The 20,119-nt window shown below is 35.8% G+C and overlaps 1 protein-coding gene across 16 annotated transcripts in view; it reads right to left on the bottom strand.

The window, feature by feature from the left end:
- Positions 1-20,119, bottom strand: part of RERE (arginine-glutamic acid dipeptide repeats) — a 574,348-nt gene that overhangs the window by 122,076 nt on the left and 432,153 nt on the right. The gene's annotated exons all lie outside the window — the stretch shown is intronic.

Here is a 20,119-nt window from a genome sequence, read left to right as displayed (position 1 = left end):
TTGGTTTCCTTCTCTCTTTCCATGGTCAACCCCACTCTGGTTGTCTTCAGAATCACAGGTTCCCTCAGAGACTTGATTGAAATAAAATACAAGACAGACAGCTTCTCCATCTCTGAGGAGAGAAATGTAACTTACTCCCCCCAAACTCGAAGTCTCCTTTCTTGGATACTATGAAGCAGCTATTTAGTCTAAAGGATCATATGAAAGGTAGGGCAAGTGAGTTGTGGAATAAGGCAATAGGAAGATGGGAAATAGGAAGTCCCTAAATAACAATTGGACCCCTTTTCCCCAAATCCTGTAGGGTCAGGCTTTGCCTGCCTGACCCTCAGGGGTCAGTTGTGAGAGCTGTCCTAATTCCTTGTTGTCCTAGCTATGATATCCAATTCAAAGCTGTCTAGAGAGATTGAGAGGAAATCATGCTGTGGTGAATGGCTTTCTGGCAAAGTCCTGTTCATTCTGTTTTGTCTTTTACTGGATCCTGGGTCAGGCTTCACAGGAGACTGCTCCAGGCTCAGAGGTTCGCTCAGATCAACCTCCCTGGTGGGCTTCCAAAAGAGAAGTGAGTTCAATTGTTTGGATCTTCTCAGTTCCTCTGTTCTTTCTCTGGAATTCTCTCTCCTTCCTGCCTTTCCCCTGGTCAAGATGGTCTTCCAGCATGATGAATCTGCTTTCCTCTCTTACAAATCTCCCTTTCAGTTTTTCACAGATTTGTCAAATTGACGATTCGTGTTGCCTTGAATGCAATACTTACCTTATGTCTATTGTCTTTACTGTTCTATCTACCTATTTGCTATCCCCATTATTTCCCTCCCAAAATAAAAAATCTCTTAACCCTAACCTATGTCCTTACTCTTAACCTAATTTATCTTGGCTAATTCCTAAGCTAAGATAGGGGTTTCACGAAAGTAGTTTGAGTTTAGTGTGTGGGTACAAAGATTTGATAAAATGAAATAATTCTGGTTTTGGGATTAACGATATATCTAAACAGTATGCAACAATGCTTATAAACTCTCTAATAACAATGTCTTAGAAAATTTTAACATGAAAATTTTCCAAACTCCTTACATATCTAATACATAAAGTTTTAGCTATCACAAGTATATAACTCTTTAAGATTTTACATGCATATAATGAGGTCAGTTTATTACTGGATTATTTAAATTTCCCTTGACCACCCTAACAATTTCTGTCCCTAATTTATTAAGGGCTAAATCTGTTAGTTCATTCCTATGCTGTTAGACTGTTAGTGACTTCATGTTATGTACATGTATGCTTTAGTACAATTAAAATATATGATACATACATATTACATATGTACATAAGTTCTGCTTTGGAGTCAACTGTTGGTTGCATATACTCAAACCCTTGACAATTACTCCTCTTTCTCTCTTGCCTGTTGCTTCTATTTTTCATTCTTCTTCTCAAGGGTTAGTGTGTATGTGTGTGTGCATTTCCCTAATGTGATAATGTGTATGGTGATTCATCTTATGTGACATGCTTTAGAGTTCTTTTTTCTATACAGTTTTTGGGTATGGTTCTTTTCTGTGTGCTTTATGTCCATTTGCAGTTTGTGGTGTTTTCTGGAAGATATCTCAGGTCCCGCTCTCTTCCTTTGTGCAGCTAACCCCGTTTTGACTGTCATCTCACCTCAATTGTAGATTTTTCTTTCTATAGGAGCATGTGTAAGAGTAAATGCCATTGTGTGAGTGTGTGTAAGAGTGAATCAGAGTATGTGAGTAAAACTTTTTATGAAATGTATCTTGTTAGTATTATGTGTAAATGAATGTCTGTCATGTTCTTTTTGCATTGTGATTTAGAATGATTGAGGGTTGAGATGGAGAGTTAGATACATATTATTCCTTGTGGATTATGTCTATGTTTACTCATCATTCAATTTCAGCATCACTTTCTATGGGGCTATTTTATGTGTCCTCCTCTTGGTCACTTTCTCTTTGGGTTTGAGCATCTTGCATGTGATCTGGGGCAATAACTGGTTCAACAAGTTGAAGCAAAGTGATGTTTAACATGAGCAGCATGGAACCACAGTTCTTTCCCTATAATTTTAACTGAAGTGGGAGTAGTGATAGCAACTTGGAATGGTCCCTTCCACTTTGGCTCTGTTGGTGTGCTTCTGGTAAACTTTTTCACATACACCATATCTCCAGGGCTGATGTTGTATAGTGAAAAATCCAGTGGTACTCTTTTTATGAACGATCCCAGGCTTCTCAGTTCCTCTGTTCCTCTGGAATTCTCTCTCCTTCCTGCCCTTCCCCTGCTCAAGATGGTCTTCCAACATGATGAATCTGTTTTCCTCTCTTACACAAAATCTTTTCTTTCTCCATGCTAAATATCCCAAATTCCTTGAACTAATTACTCATATGGCAGAATCTTCAGGTCCTTGATAATTAAGACTGAAATCCTCTGCACAGATTCCAAGCTGCACCAAAAACCACAGGATAACGTGATCTTTTTAGACATGGGCACCCTGTGAATGCATCCTCTGAACATGATGGTTTTTTGGGGTTGTAATATCATACTGTCAAATCATACCAAATTTGTAACTGAGTAAAACTTCAGATCTTTTTTCAGATTCACTGATTTTCACTTGCATCCCTCCAATTGGTTTGTTGCTTTCCTATGTTATCCCCAGGACCTCAGTCTTTGCAAAATGCCTGGAGCTCAATTCTGTTTTATTTCTTGGGTGAGGTGGAAGGAATAGAGGAAATATTTTAGGAATTTTCTTCTGGATTTTTTTAAAGAACCAGGAGCAGCAATACCAACACCTCTGCCAACAGGTGAAAACCCAACAGGTGAAAACCATCCCTGAAGGTCTAAAGGTAGAGAATACTCTATCGTGTCAAATTATCTCTACTGTACATTATCTATCATCTTCCCTTTAACACAAAATTGTATTTACTGTGTACACATTTGCTGGACACATATTGAGAAGTTCTACCAAATACAGAATGCCATTTCAGTAAGTAAAACATTCAACTCTGGTTCTTCAAAGCTCTAATTTCTAAATAAAATAAATATATCAGGAAATGCCAAGTGAGGAAAAAAGTACCAAATAATACAGGTGCCTTTCCATCCTCATCTCTTGAGGCATAGTTTGTGAGATCTATCTGAGGTTGACCCCTGACACTGAAGAGCTACTTCTCCTGACCTTAGCCTTGTCTTAGGCACTGAGAGCATTGACCTCAACATGAAGTTTCATTCTGACTTGCTGAACCAGGTTCACAATAGCTTGATCAGCATGTCCTTTGTTCTGCTATCAACAGTGAGAATCAAAGACAGAAATTTCCCCTCAAAATCAATCAGACTGGTATAAGTGGTATCCATCCAAACATAAACCCTTAAGGGACCATAGAATTCTGTCTGGCCTAATTCTACTTAACATTTTTCTAAAGGATTACTATGTATGTTTGAATGAAAAAATTGAGAAAAATTGCTCAGAGTTATCAAAACAGAGAAGGTGAAGGGGCAGCTGGGTAGCTCAGTGGATTGAGAGCCAGGCCTAGAGACGGGAGGTCCTAGGTTCAAATCTGGCCTCAGACACTTCCTAGCTATGTGACCCTGGGCAAGTCACTTGACCCTCATTGCTTAGCCCTTACCACTCTTCTGCCTTGGAGCCAATACACAGTATTGACTCCAAGATGGAAGGTAAGGGTTTAAAAAAAAATAAAAACAGAGAAGATGACAAAATCCATGAGGGCAGAGAACATCTCATTTGTGTTGATTATCCACCTTGCAAAATACATGATGCTCGGCATATAGAAAATACTTAATAAACCTTGTTAAATAGAAATCTCACTTGACCCCCATTACCTTGCCCATAACATTCTTCTGACTTAAAACCAATACACAGTATTTTTTTAAACCCTTACCTTCCATCTTGGAATCCATACTATGTATTGGTTCCAAGGCAGAAGAGTGGAAAGGGCTAGGCAATGGGGGTTAAGTGACTTCCCCAGGGTCACACAGCTGGGAAGTGTCTGCGGCCAGATTTGAAACTAGGAACTCCCATCTCTAAGCCTGGCTTTCAATCCACTGAGTTACCCAGCTGCCCCAATACACAATATTGATTTCAAGATGGAAAGTAGGGTTAAAAAAATAAAAAAAATCCAAGATGTTATTGCTAGGATTTTCTTCATTCACAGACAAAGCTAATGTAGACAAATAAACAATGCCAGGAAACCAAAAATTGGAGTAGTTATTTTAAAGTAAATGTCTATTTTCAAATCACCTAAATTTCCCCTATAACTCTCCTTTCTTCCTACCCCATTTACAAGATCTATTCTTTTTAACAAAGGACTGTTATAAGGGGGAAAAAAATCAGCAAAACTAATAATCACATTAAAAAACTCTATTGTTATCTGTAATATTCTAGAACCTTAGACTTTCACCACTATAACGGAGTATATAGGGAAGGAGGAAGCATGGGTGTGCAGGTAAGAAGTATTTCCTCAAAATGGTTCACTGAAACCAACTTTTTTCATTATAATTTTGCAACACCTACTTTTGATTGTTTCATGGTTGTTATTTATTCGCTTTATATCATTATAATGTATAGAGGTGGATGGCTCAGAAAACAGAGCCTAGAGTCAAGAAGATCTGAGTTCAGACCCTTACTAATTGTGTAACCCTGGACAAATAATTTAACCTGTTGGCATTAATACAGTGGAGAAAGAAATGGTAACCCATTCTAGTATCTTTTCAAAGAAAATCATGGGGAAAATACTGTCCAGGAGGTCACAAAGAATTGGATGTGACTGAATAACTGAACAAGTCACAGTGCATATTGTTTTCCTATACTTCAGAGCAGTCTTTCCATGGTTTTTGTGTTCCTCATAATTATGATTGCTTTTTAAAGTGATTTTAAAAAATATTCTGTTTATTACATCAGCATCATTATCCCAAGTATCACTCTCCCTCCTCTTCTCAGGGAATTATCTCATATGACAAACAATTTTTCTGAGAGTAAAAATATTAGATCAATTAATCAATACATAGAAAAGGTCAGATAGCATGTGCAATGTGTAACATTGGCAGACCATTCACTTCCACTGGTTGGGGTGGGGGTGATGGCCCATATCTCTTTATTGAGCCCTACTTGATCTTAATAATTTTGTTACCTTCACATCAGATTTCTGGATGTGCCATTCTTTTCATTGTAGTTAATGTGTATGCTGATTTCAAGGTTCTTCTACATTTCCTTGTATTCATCATACATTTCTTATGCCATAGTAATATTCCATTACATTCATGGATGATAATTTGTTTAGCAACTGATTTTTACCAAATTATGAGTGTCTTCTATCTCCAATTGTTAGCCAATATAAATTATGCTTACATAAATGTATTGGAGTACATGGGGACATTCATCTGGCTGATGGCTTCCTTGGAGCAGAAATAAGCCTAGTAATGTAGTTCCTGGCTCAGGGTATGGTCATTTTACTCATTTTATCTGAATAATTCAAAATTGCTTTCCAAAATGGTCTTACCACTTCATACTCCACTAACAATGTATCAGTATGGTACTTAGAGTACATGTATGGTATTTAGGTCTATATCATTGGTTTGAAGTTCTTGAAGCAATTTCCATTTTTATCGCATTAAAGTCCCAAAAGAATGTATTAACTATTCCTACCTTTTGACATGTATTTGCAATATATTTGTGACCTAGAACATGGTCAACTTTTGCAAAAATTCCATACGGCACAAAGGAATATGTATAATCCTTTCCAGTGCTATTTAGAAGACATCATATAGCTTTAACTCTAGTTTCTCAGCAATTTTTCATATTTTCCTTTTTGTTTACCTTTTGGTTAAATTTAGTCAAAACAAGATGAGAGGTATTGAAATCTCTTTTCACTATTGTGTTACTATCTATTTCTTCTTCTCCCTCAGCTAATGTTTTCTTAATGAATTTAGAAGATAAGGTATTTATGTAGAATGTATAAGTTTATTACCGACACTGGTTTGTTGTTTATGATTTCTCTAAACACAATAGTTTCCGTTAATGCCTTTTTATTTCTGAATGCTTGTTTTTGTTGTACTAGAGAGTATGACTGCAACTCCTGCTTTTCTAAATTTGCAAGATAAATAGTAATTTTTTTCCATGCTCTCTGCTTTATTTTCTTGCTTAAAATGTGCTTCTTTGTTAAATTTGTTTTCTTTTATAATATCACTTTTTTGTTTTATTGGATTGTTTAAACTTTTCACATTTAAAGTTATCAGAATTTGGGTTGTTTTTACCTTCATCTGACTAATATTGGTTTTTAATCTCAAGTAATGATTTTCTTCTCCCTACTGCTATAAACACATTCTCTCAATTACTTTATCTTTATCTTTTAAATGTACCCCTATTTCCATTGAGTCTCTTCACCTTGATTTCCTCTTCTTGTATGTAACTCCTTTCTCATTGGGATCTTGCTTCTTAGTTGCTTTTTCTTTCCTACTTTTGTCTGCTTATGTAATTCTCCACCATTTTTCCTCTAGAGCTATAATATCCATTGGTTACCTTTCTTTGCCACAAAATCTCCTCTCCTAGGGTCAACGCTCTCTCAATCCTCCATTTGCTAGGGGCCCCTAGGAACTGGAATTCCAACTCCCTACAATCCCCCAGAATGAGCAGTCTTTTCAAACACAAAATACCCAAGGGCATACCAGATGCAAGGACCCCATCTCTCTTCAGAAACTATCTCTCTTCACTCACAATAGCATTCTCCAAAATAAGGACCCCTTCCTTTTCTTCCTTTTCAAACCTTTCTCCTCCTCCTCAGACTCTAGCTTACCCTATGGTCTTCTCTTTCAGTGATCACAGGGCTTACATTCTCCTCACAGAGAGCTCCATTTATTTTACCCCAGAATGTCACTCATTCTTCTCTATCATTGTGCTGGTCTCTCCCCTGCATGCATGTACCCATTCGCGCACGCGCGCACACACACACACACACACACACACACACACACAAAATTCAACTATGGGCAGGATGTTGCTAGGTTCTGTTACTCTTGCCTTCTTGCCTTCACCCTGTCTTCTTTGTACATTAGAAAGACATTTCATATTGGTCACTCTGCTATTACAATGCTACTATCCTTGACTGTCCCATTTATTTACTCCTTCATTTTGTTGTTTGGGGTGTTTAAGAAGTAAGCTATCTTTTTAATTCTTATTTTCATTTTTTTGGGAGGCAGAGTCAAGATGGACCCATAGAAGGAGCAAAAGTTCAGACCTCTGAAAATCTTTCCTTACCGATCACAAACTGAATGCTCCCAGGGGACGGAAAATGAAACCCAACAACAAGACAGAGCCAAGGAACCCTCCTTCTGGACTGAATTCAAAAGGTATGCCCCCCTAAAAGCTGGAATCCGAGAACACTTGGGTTTAAGGGGAAGGCAGAAGGAAGGTCCCAGGACACCCCACCCCCTCAACTAGAGCGATGGGCCTCCAGAGGCAGCGGGTAACTTTGGGCGGGCAAAGGCACTGGTCTGGAGGGTGTACCTTGTGGGCAGGGCAATGCCAAGAAGCTCGAAGAGTTGAACACAGAAGGTGGGGAAGGAGCTGGAGAGGGAGCTGGCAGCCTGGTCAGAGCCCTAGAGATCTTCCATACTGCTCCAGCCTTCCAGGAGGTTTTTGGTCTCAGAGCACACCTAGCCCAACCCAGCTGAACTTAATCCTATCAAAAGTCTTCAGAACTCAGGGAAGCCTAGACTGCAACACTGACTGCTGGACTTTAATCCAATCAAAAGCCTTCAGAGGACAGGGAAGGGCAAACTCCAACACTTCTACCCCAGAGACTGCACTGAGAGATCTCACAAAGCTCCAAGAGGGGAGACTGACAGAAAGCCCCCCCCCCCAAATAGAGGAGCAAGAGTACAGACAAATATGGGGAGAAAAGATGGGTAAATATGAGCAAAAAAACAGAAAAGGAAAGAAATTACAATTGACAGCTTCTGCACAGGCAACGAACCAAGAAGAAATAATACACAGGAGGATGCAAGTAATAAAACAGAAATCCCAGCAAATTGGACACAGGCTTTGGAAGAACTCAAAATGCAATTCAAAACACAACTAAGAGAGGCTGAAGACAACTGGGACAAGAATTTTAAAACTAACATAAGTCATCTGGAAACAGAAAATAGTGTTTTGAAAGCCAAAATCAACCAGCTGAAAATGAGGCAAAGGAGATGAAAGATGAGGAAAAGGAGATGAGAGATGAGGTAAAGAGAATGAAAGATGACCTCCAAAGAAAATCAGACCAGAAGGAGGATGACCAAAAAGCCAAGGATTAAATCCATTCTTTAAGAACCAGAATATAACAAATAGAATCAAGTGACCTCACAAGGCAGCAGGACAAAATAAAACAAAACAAAAAGAATGAAAAAATTGAGGAAAATATGAAGCATCTCATTCACAAAACAGAGCATTTAGAAAATCGTTCAAGAGATAATTTAAGAATCATTGATCTACCAGAAAACCATGACAAAAGAAAAATCCTGGACATAATACTACAGGAAATTATTCAGGAAAACTGCCCCAATATTCTGGAAAAAGAGGGAAAAGTGGAGATTGAAAGAATCCACAGATCACCTCCTGGTCTTAATCCCCAACTGATAACACCCAGAAATGTTACAGCCAAACTCAAGAACTATCAGACCAAAGAAAAGATATTACAAGCTGCCAAGAACAAGTAATTCAGATACCATGGAACCACAGTGAGGATAACACAGGATCTGGCTGCATCCACACTGAAGGACCGAAAGGCATGGAATATGATATTCCAGAAAGCAAGGGAACTAGGTCTACAACCAAGAATCAACTACCCGGCAAAACTGACTATATTCTAATAGGGGAAAGAATGGTCATTCAAAAAAATAGAAGAATTCCAAGAATTGTTGTAAAGAAAAGAGCAGACCTGAAGAGAAAATTCAATGCCCAAGCACAGGACTCAAGAGAATCATCAAAAGGTAATTAAAAAAAGAGGGTGGAAAGAAAAACAAAACAAACAAACCAAACCCCCCCTTTTTTTTATGAGACTCAATAAGTTAAAAAGTTATGTAGCCCCTATTAAAAAAAAAAGAGGTCATTGGTAACTCTTATTTTCATTTTTTAATGATTCAAACTGCTCATCATTGCTTAACATTAGATTGCAAAATCCTTGATTGTCTTTTCCTTATTTACATTCCCAGTACTTGGTACAGTGCCAGGCACATAATAAATGTTTAATAAATTTATAATTATTTTATTGAACATCCATATTTTTTAATGTGTGTATGTTAAACAAAGATTAGCAGGGTTGTTCTCTCTGGAATGCATTTTTGAGTTTCATTGCGCTTTAGAATTAATTATTCCATTTCCTCCTACATTTAATAATGAGTACAGACTTGTCTTATTTTATTTGAATATCCCTTTCTTTGTATTTCTTTTAGGTCATTAACCTGATCTCTTGCAAAAACTCAGATCTCTGAATTAAATTATTTAACTCAACCACTATATATGCCTTGGAGTTTGCATCCTTGAACGTTTTTTCTTGAGGTGATCTATGAATTATTCAATTGGAATATCATTTTCTGTATTCAAAAGTTCCAGACTTTTTTTTGCATTATATATTATAGTTTTTAATCCTGTCATATTCATTTGGGAAACCCAATATCCTTAAGTTGTCCCTATGCATTCCATTTTCAAAATCAGTATGTTTTGCTTACATAATAGTGTAAAAATGGAGACCTGAATCCAGCACTCCATTTCCCAAGAGTCCTTTGCTCACTTCCCAAAATGCCTTGTAACCTCACCTGGGCCGAGAGTGAGATGGGGTATTTAACCTGGCTGTAAAGGCTATTGGGCCTCTTTTCCTACTTCTGCTTTGGAGCAGACACGTCTTTTCGTCACGTAGGCAAAGTTGTCTAGGCCTCTCTGGGACTAGAATTTCTTATTCCATATTTTCTTTAATCCTTAACCTTTAATAAACCTCTAAAAAAAATATAATACTCCTTGCAAAGAGAAACAAATTTCTACCTGCCTCACTTTCCCCCAATTTTAACTTTTACAATAGGCATATTATTATAGCCAATATTTACATAGAACTTACTATGTTCCAGGTACTTGGCTAAGAGCTTTATAATTATTATCGCATTTGATCCTCACAACAACATTGAGTGGTGATGTTACTATTCTGATTTTACAGGTGAGGAAACTGAAGTAGACAGAAATTATCATTCAGCTAAGAAGTGACTTAAGGTCCAATTGAATTCAAATCTTCCTGCCTCTAAGCCCAGAACCCTAATCTTTGTACCACCTAGACATTTATTTTCATTTGAAGTTACTGTTTTTGGAATCTCTTTTTCTAGATTGTCCTTTCCTTACTTGCATTCCCAAGGTACTGTTCTCTCATATGTTTCTTTGGTGAGACTTTTATTACATATTTAATTATTTTTTCAATTCTGCCTATTATTTTTTCTGTGCATGTCATAAATTGTTTTTATAATTCTCATTTCTCTTTTGAACCACTCAGGAATACCATGTCAGAGGATTCCTGTTTTCACATTCCTCTGAGTCCTCTCTCTGTCTCAATGAATGATAGATCACTTTCCTTTGTTTTGAAGGATTCCATCATAGATGCTTTACGGACTAGATATGGAAGAAAGACATATTTCCTTCTGTTCTTAATGTTTTCCCCATTGATTTATCTACTCATGCTCAAAGTCTTTGAATTTTCCTTTTCCTTAGATTTTCAATGATTTCAATCTTTTTTTCTACCTTCAGATCTCTTACTATTCACTTCCTGACTCCCTCCCTTTTTATAATGATTTCCTTAGAGGCTGGTTCCCAAAGTGCCACAGTCTCCTTTCACGATGGGAAATTCACCATTTGTCAATCTATGTCTCTATCCCAAGTGACTCTGAGGTGGTCAGAAGAAGCCCCAGCCCACCTGAAGGCTAAATGCTTTTCCACAGGCTTGGTGGAGTGCTACAAAGACAACTCTCTCTTGTCACAAGATACATTTTATCCAGTCTGATATCTTTTCCTGCTCCTTCTATTCATTAGTTCTCTGGCTCCATATGAGTATTTCAGATGTTTGTTGTGTTGGTGCTCAGGGACTAATACCAGCACAGTCTATGCTAGTACAATGGAACTATCAGCACCAGTATGGACAGTTTGAAGTTTTGTAGACTAGTGCTTCAGAGATGTGATTCCCCAATAGGTTTTAATTTCTGGCCTCAGTGGCTATCTGGTGGATCTTAGGTTAACTTCTATAGTCTAGAGCTAAAGTTTCCATGGCACTATAAAGAGGGATGGTAGGTTTTAAGTACCAATTTATGTGCTGTGACCTTGGTTCTGTTAATCCAGCTTTGCTGGTGGTAACATTGAAGGTGGGGGAAAGGTGGTGAGTGAGCTCAGGATCAAGAAGTGTCAGGGTTTTGCTTTATGTTTTGTTTTTTCAGGTTAAAAAATTTTTTTTTTCTTTTGGAAAATGGGTTACCTAGATCACTGAGACAATTGCTATTGCTTTATCTTTAGCACACAGTTACTGTTTAGCGCGGTCTCAGAGGTTGGAAGGGATCTGAGAAAATGTCTAGTCCTCTAACTTCTTGCTCACGTAACCCATTATGGTCATCATTTCTTGTAGCATAGTAATATTCCATTATATTCACATACCAAAACCTATTATTGACTCCCAAAATGACAGTTAGCAACACTATTTCCAGTTTTTTGCCAGCACAAAAAGTGGTGTTATTTTTGTGGTACCTTGCTTTTAGTCATTGCCACCAATAGAACTGATGAGAACATATTCTTCACTTGTTGAAGTCTATCTGTCAATCAAGCAAAAACATGGTCCCCATCTTCAAATAACTCACATTCTAACTAGGGAGGCAACATGACAAGAAATATATGTCTACAAGATACAGTAAGTGCAAACAGAAGCAAACCTTGAAAGGAAGACACTAGCAAGAAAAGGAGATGGTCTGGGGAAAGGCCTTTTCATTAAGAATGTTAAGAATATGAAAAAGTGGGAAAATGCTGAAATTTGTAAATAAGCAGGAATGGGTCTACTAAGAAAAAGGGAAGGCGCATAAGGACTAATGACCTTCTCCTGCTTCACATTCCTATTAAAATGCTTATGAGTTGATATAGTTGGACAATTTTTAGATAAAAACATAGGAATTATCAACACAAAATCCACTTTATATGAAAACATAGAGTACTAATAATAGGCAATTCACTGATTTACCAAAAACAAACCAAAAAAGAAATTTAACAGGTTACTTAAATATGAGAAATGCTAGTCTGAAATGGACTATAATCAACAACAGATCAAAAAATATGGAACTTGATTAATGAAAGATGGTACCTCTCCTTAGATGTTACAATGTGCTCAGATAATTTTGCCACCAAGAAATAGTGAATGGACAGGCTTCTACAAACACAACATAACAAAAAGATATTCATTTGTGAAATAGAAGAGAGGTTTTTTTGTGGACACAAGAGTAAATCAAATATTCTTGGGGATTTAATGCTCTGTAGTAACCAGAAGCTTTGTGATTAAAAAGCATCTTTTTATCAAGCCTCTACTGCAATGGTGTCAAGACTTCACTATTTAACTTTCTACCATCTAAAAATACTCTGTATTGTACTGATGGGCATTCTAGAAAGTAGTAATCATACCTGCTAGAAAATCTCATCTCATTTTTTGGATTAAAAAAAAAAATCCCAAAGGAGATACATGACCTGTCCAAGGACAAGCTGCTAGTGTGAATCTTAAAACTACTCAGACTGTATTTTAGAAGATTTGCTCTAGCTATTCCCTTGTTATAACAATGGAGATACTTGGTCTAACAAGAATTAAGAATGTATTGGGAACTTTTAAAATTACTCCACCCTACTCAGACAGTGCCTTAGGGGAAGATAAAGTTGTAAACTCCTAATTGAACAATGAAGGTACTTAACTCATACCTTATAGTGAAGCTAGAACCTTAAGACAGGTCTGTTTTTAGATCTAATACAAAAAGATGTTAAGTACCTGTAAAAGTTAAATTAGTACACAAAAAGATCAAGTAACTTACAAAAGCCAAGCTTAACAAAGAGGTGTGAAGTACTCAGAAGATTGAATCTAACCAGAGAAGGCAAAAACCAAAGAAGGTGAAAACTAAGAATGGGCAATTCTGGAAAAAAATGTCTACTGTGATTAATAGATGTGAAAAATTAAGGGAGGTGACATAAGAGAAAATTTCTTTAAAAGGAAGGGGTAAAAGGTCAGGAGACAATTGAATCAGTTTGCAGAGCAATTCAGTTCGGAGTGCAGGGAGATTATGAATTGGAGTTCAGGAGATTCAGCTGAGGACTGGAGCTTGCTTGGAGATGGTCTTGTGGTAAGTAATAAGACTGATTCGCTCCCCCTTAGGCTCAGGCCATTTTGGCCTGGGCCTTTTTTCTACTGCTTGGCTCAGCCTGAGCCAGAACAGTTTAAATTAATTCATTCTCTCTCTCTCTCTCCCTCTCTCTCTCTCTCTCTCTCTCTCTCTCTCTCTCTCTCTCTCTCTCTCTCTCTCTCTCTCTCTCTCTCTCTCTCTCTCTCTCTCTCTCTCTCTCTCTCTCCCTCCCTTAATTCCTTCTTTCTTTATTAATTATTTTTTATTTATTAATTATTAATAAATTATCAATAAATCATCAATAAAAATTAATTAATTATTTATATTATTTATTTTGTATTATATATTATATAATATATTATATTATAATAATAATTAACTAATTAATTATTAATTAAATTAAATTATATAATTATGTATAATTATATAATAAAAATAAATTAAAATCTCCATAAATCCCAGCTGACTTGGGTATTTTCATATTTGGGAATTTCCCATGGCAACCACTTAATTTGGGTTTTAAGTCAAAACACTAAAAATTATCCTTACAGTTTGGGGCATTTACACTAGTCACACTACCTCTACCTCAAATCAAGGCTCCCTCCACTGATCCATATTATTTCCTATCATAACAATGAATTCTTAACGATCCCAATACCTGAGTTTCATAACCTAAAATCAACGATAAGCAGATCTAATGGGTTGCACAACTAAGCACTAAAGGATAAAGTTCTTCAGTAGAATACTGGATTTAAGAACAACTGCCAGCTAACTAATTAAAAATGGGTCAGCATTATTTAGAAAATAAGAGTTTTTAGGCTCTTGGGACCATTACTGGTTATATACATGAGAGAACCTTTGATTAAAAATGAAGCAAAGCCAAGAAAAAAGAGACTGGTGGGATGGTCTGAACTTTCTTACCCTGCATGATTGCTCTCTCTCTCTTTTATCCTTCCAAATAAATTGCAGTCTCACCTGTGAAATTTTAGAACTATACATCTAGTGCTGGCTATATATGGACAATGCCACATACACATTCAGCTTGACTTTAGCACTGTTGCTAAGAAACTATAGAAGAGAAAAGGTATTTTTCTCCTCATTTATAAAATAACCACTTTGCCTATGGGAAAACAAATACAATCTTTCAATCTCCCTTGTGTCTTATTCTTTTTAAATGAGCGCAGAAAGATGATAGAGAGCAGTTAAAAGTGGAAGCCATCTCCAATTTTTACATACTCTCAAAAATGAGATGGAATACATAGTTACAACCACCAACTGTCACAGTATTGATTAATCTTTCAAACTGTAGGTTTTTCTCCCCTTGGAAACAATGAAGAATGTACCATAAAATGACTTCCTAATTTTAAAATATTCTTGGGAACATCTAAGAATAATTTAATGCATACTGGTATTCAATTTGGATTTAGCTTCCCTGGAATTCATAGAGAAATGACCGTGTAAAGAATACCATCCAGACAATTAAAATAATTTGTATACCATTTGGACTTGAAGAGTATAGCAAACACTTAATATTGATAAATATTAAGTATAAGGCAGTAGGGATGGCGAATCAAAAAAACATTTTGGGTAAAGCAAAAAAGAAAAATCATGAAATTGTTTTAAAATAAAAAAAATTTGAGAGATTAGAACTTTGTCAGAGGTTTTTGTTACAAAGATTTTTCCCCCAATTTGGTGCTTCCCTTCTAAATTTGTTTGCATTGGTTTGTTTGTACAAAACCTTTATAATTTAATGTAATCAAAATTATTTATTTTACATTTTGTAAAATTCTCTTTCTCTTGCTTGGTCTTATATTCTTTTCCTTTCCCATAGATCTTTAAGTAATACTATTCTATATTTGCCTAATTTACTTATAATTTCCTTTTCTGAATATATCTTGGTATAGGGTGTGAGATCATGATCTAAACCTACTCCTGTACTGTTTTCCAATTTAACCATGGGGAAAAAATTCTAAATGAATTAACTGAAAAAATAAAATAAAAATATTTATTTGGCAGTTGTAAAAATATCAAAATTGAAAAAGCAATAAAATTACATGTTGAAGTCAATATAGATTTCTCCTGCAGACAATGTCTCCTGACCATTAAATGCTGAAATAATTTTTTTTTAATTGCCATGTTTTCCTACTGCTTGCCTCTATTCATTTGCTAAAGTCTTTAAAAATTTATTCTTCTTTATAGGTGGCTAAGCAATGGATTCCTTCTGCAAGTTAATAAACAAAACTGACTGTCCCAAATGAAATTTTTTGCACATATAACTGATTTTAACTCATTATCTTATTTTCAAAAGGACTTGATAATAAACTGCTTTGTTCATCATATAGAGAGCTTTAAACAATCATTTTAGATCAAAGGGAGCTAAGCAAAACACTGAAAATTAATACATATTATATGACAAATTTCACCTGAGTCTAAATTTTAGAAAATTTAAATATTCTTATTTTAGTTATGAAATGTTAAGAATATAGGATACCTATTATAGTAATTTGCTTCTGGTATACATATAATAATATATTTTAGAATATCTAAATTTGTCATGCTTCATTTATCTTAGATATTTATCAGCCTACAGGAAAATGTGCAACATCCCTCACAAGTCAAAGGGAGGGAGGCAGTTAAGTTCCGTGGATAGAGAGTCAAGTCTGGAGATGGGAGGTCCTGGGTTCAGATCTGTCCTTACACACTTCCTAGCTGTGTGACCCTAGGCAAGTCACTTAACCCCAATTTCCTAGCCCTTGTCTAGAATTGATACCAAGACAGAAGGTAAGGCTTAAAAAAAAAAGTCAATGGAAAAGGAACAGGAAGGAACAGATAAGATAATACGTCTACATTTTATCCATTGTCCAAAAAAAAAAAATCTGTTCCCTACAATTAGAAAGCAGTTATCAGGATAGAAGGTAAGTTTTCTAGGGATATTTTTATTTTTCAATAATCTACCAATTCACAATGACTTGGAAATTTTATAGTATGATTGAGTATTATGATTCAAATATGAGGTCTGGGAATTACATGGTTTTTACAATTAGTCCCTTCAAAATGAAACAGTACTGTTAGCTTCACTCATGATATGAAATTAAAAGCTAGATGTAGTATCTACCTTATTTTCCAAGAATTAAAAACCCATTTCATGATTCAAATGGAACCAGTGACTCTAAACCTCATTGAGAAAGAACTTTTTTCTGGAATCCCAACCTCTGGCCATTTTGTCCACAGCTTTCAAAATGGAAACAACCCCTGCTGTTACCAGAAATATACTTCTATTTTGCTAGGAATTCTATTTTCTACAGTTGCCACACAAATAGTAAAATAAATTCATGGTATTTTTGCCCCAGTAAGCAGCTCTGTCTTCCGGCACATCTCAGACACCTGGCTTCAAAGGAATGAACAATGATGTTTTCCTGAGCAGATATTCTAAAAAGGGGATAACAAAGGCATTTGAAGATGATGCTGGGGAGAAAGATCCATCACAATAACTGAGGTACATTTTATATAAATAATCCCTTGACCAGGCACACGGATTCTTTGAAATATAAATATTCTGAAAATTAGTTTACTATGTCAGGTCAATTTTGGAAGGGTTTTCATTTATATTTTTGATGAATTGAGTTTTAAATTGAAGTCAGGAGTTAGATGTTTTAAAATTTATTAACTTGTAAATTCATATACAAGCCCAATTAACATTTATCAAGATCAAGGATAAATAACTTTGGGATAAAAATTTAAGAGGTTATTTGAATCGAATCCATCACATTATAAGTGGTATAACATATTTAAAGGGTGGTATATTTCTTGATAAAAACTACAAATAGTCAAGAATGGAATGGCAATATCTTGCATACAAAATGAGGGGGAAAGAAAGATTTCACTTTTGGTTTAGACCTTTGCTTCTTTAGCAAAAGTTAGTTCAACAGCAAATCAATTTCAAATATCCAAAGGGACTCCAGTGAGTGGAAAGCAAAATGGAAAACTGCAATTCAGCTCAGGATCAAGAGGCAAGAATCTGGAACACAAGCCAAACTGCCAGACTTTGCAAGGAAAATATAGGCCCTGAATTTTAAAGAGATTTCAATTAGCATCACTAGTGCTTCCATAATCAACAGCTGAATGATAATTAAGACCCCAACCTCACATAGCAGCAAAGGAATCCCAGGGCAGTAGCAAGCAGCCCAGCAGCCAGGAATGCTGCCTTCAGCCTACATGCATAAACAAACAGAATGAATAACTACCCATGTGGATGGGTGACTTAATCCCTTTCCATTAGCTGCAGCTTAGCCTGGGGCCGCTGTGTTATTTAAATGTTCATCATATTTAATTAAAAAACTAATAAACTAAGACCTAAAAAAAAAAACACTTTTGGATCTAAATTATTCTCTCTTCACCGTTCCCAAGTGATATTAACACAAAGACAAGAAATTTTTTTTTAGATTATCTATTGGCGAAAGACATGTGCTTGGTAGGCAAACCTTCTACAATTAGATCTAACTTCTATTAATATTCAGGGGGAGCTTGGCAGTAGTCTGGAAAGCTGATTTTCATGTTGCTGCTGATAACTTTTATTTTCAAGAACAGCCAGGCATCACCCTCTGATGGAAACCTACACAAACCTCACTAGAATTCAGCAAAGTTCATAAAATTCCAATTCCCCAGGCAACTTTTATAGTAAGAAACTAATAAAGACTATGTTAAGGGAACTTACTGTTAACTGAAAAAAAAATAGGCTAAAAAAAAATCCTTCTTATTTTATATCAAGGGCTTCCATTTCAAAAATTACTATCTCTGATAGACCTAGAGTGGAAGAAAGGGAAGATGGAAAAGAACAAAGTTTGGAGCAAAAGTGATGCTTTTCCCCAAATTCAATGATGTATTTAACAATATGTTCCTGATGCCTATTTTATAGACTTGCAATGCTCATCCATTAAAAAGTATGTCACACTTATGAGAAAGAACGCTATCCACATCCAGAGAAAGAACTGTGGGAGTAGAAACACAGAAGAAAAACAACTGCTTGATCATATGGTTTGATGAGGATATGATTGGAGATGTAGCCTCTAAATGATCATCCTAGTGCAAATATCAATAATATGGAAATAGGTCTTCATCAATGACACACATAAAACCCAGTAGAATTGCTCATTGGCTGGGGGGAGGGGGGAGAAAAAGAACATGAATCATGGAAACATGGAAAAATATTCTAAATTAAATAAAAAAAAATTTTAAATATGTCATGCCTAGGATCTGTTCTTGCTTATAATCAACTGCTGTCAATTCCCTTTACCCCTAAATAATACTTACTAAGGAGAAAATTCAGTAACTAACACAAGAATAATCTATAATATGCCAGATCATGCTAAGTACTATATGATAAAGCAGCAAATACAAGACAAGTCCCTGATCCTAAAAAGTATACAGTCTTATTGAGTAGATAAGACAAATGTATCTAGAGATAAATAGTAGAGTTTAATGATGCAAAAAAATATCATGAGTTATTTTGGAACTGTAAAATGAGCATTAAAAGCATTGCTATGGAAACTAAAGGAGAAGAGATCATAAAGTCAGCTGGGTTAGCCTGAGAAAGATTCATGAACAAAGAGGATTGTGATTGGGTCTTACAGAGTTAGTAGGGTGGGAGAAAAAGCAGGATAAAATCTAGAAGAAGGGAGACTAGCAAGGAGCCATTGAACTCTATGTCAATAGTGGCCAAATCTATTAGGATTATATAGAATAATCTGGTTCCTCCATAACTCTACTGTTATAGAGATTTATACAGACAAGTGGAACAACCAAAATCACAAAAGTATGCAAGAGACTAGGAGAAGTACTGATTTCTCCATAAAATTAATCATAATCAGGACCAATTTCTTCTCTAAATTCCTGTGGTTCACATAAGGAGATTTTTTCCTTCCCCTGGGCAGAGCCTAGTTAAAGAAGACTTTCTTGTTATCTATTTAAAACCTCAAGGTCAGATTACATTCAAGATCTACATCGTACTCCAGACTATCAGTCACAAATACTCACTGTATCTGAAATCAATTTTTACACACCACACACACCACACACACACATGAATCATCTGATCTCTGGTTCATTAATGGATAGATGACTGCCAAAATAGTCTTCAAAAGTTGGTTGGAGTAGAACAAAAAGCAAATATGATAAAATGTGACCAAAGTGGCAAGGATTTATGGAGTTAATGATCATTTTTCTTTACTCATGATGTTCATTTTTTGGAATAATATTTCATTTTTCAATTAACCTTATAAGCATGTGTTTTGTAAGGCTCCACTTTCCATCATTTAATTCCAACTTGTAATGGTAGTGTGGTCAACATATTGCCACCACCAAAGTAAAAGCTGACAGTTATTTCAAAACATGTATCTGAGGGTGAAGAGTTTGGAGAAGAGAGTAAAGTTGGCAGGCAATGTCAAAGTAGAAGAGAAGAGGCATTTGCAATTGTACAAATCAGCCAAACAAAGGACTATTATCTCTTTTATGTTTCCTGGTAGGCAGACTCTCAGAGTAATATAATAATCCTTGGGAACTCTACATACATTTCTATACTGGAAACTCTTGGTCTTTCTTCCTTTTGTCCTGTTAAAGTCAAAGATTTTATTTAACTTCACAATCTTTTCTTCTTCTAAATTTTAAATTCTTTCTTTCAATCTTATTATTGACTAAGTATCAGTTCCAAGACAGAAGAGAGGTAAAGGCTAGGCAACTGGGATTAAGT

The sequence above is a fragment of the Monodelphis domestica genome, chromosome 4, assembly GCF_027887165.1.
Source record: "Monodelphis domestica isolate mMonDom1 chromosome 4, mMonDom1.pri, whole genome shotgun sequence".
Lineage (NCBI taxonomy): Eukaryota > Metazoa > Chordata > Mammalia > Didelphimorphia > Didelphidae > Monodelphis > Monodelphis domestica.
This window is presented reverse-complemented; position numbering and strand designations above follow the sequence as displayed.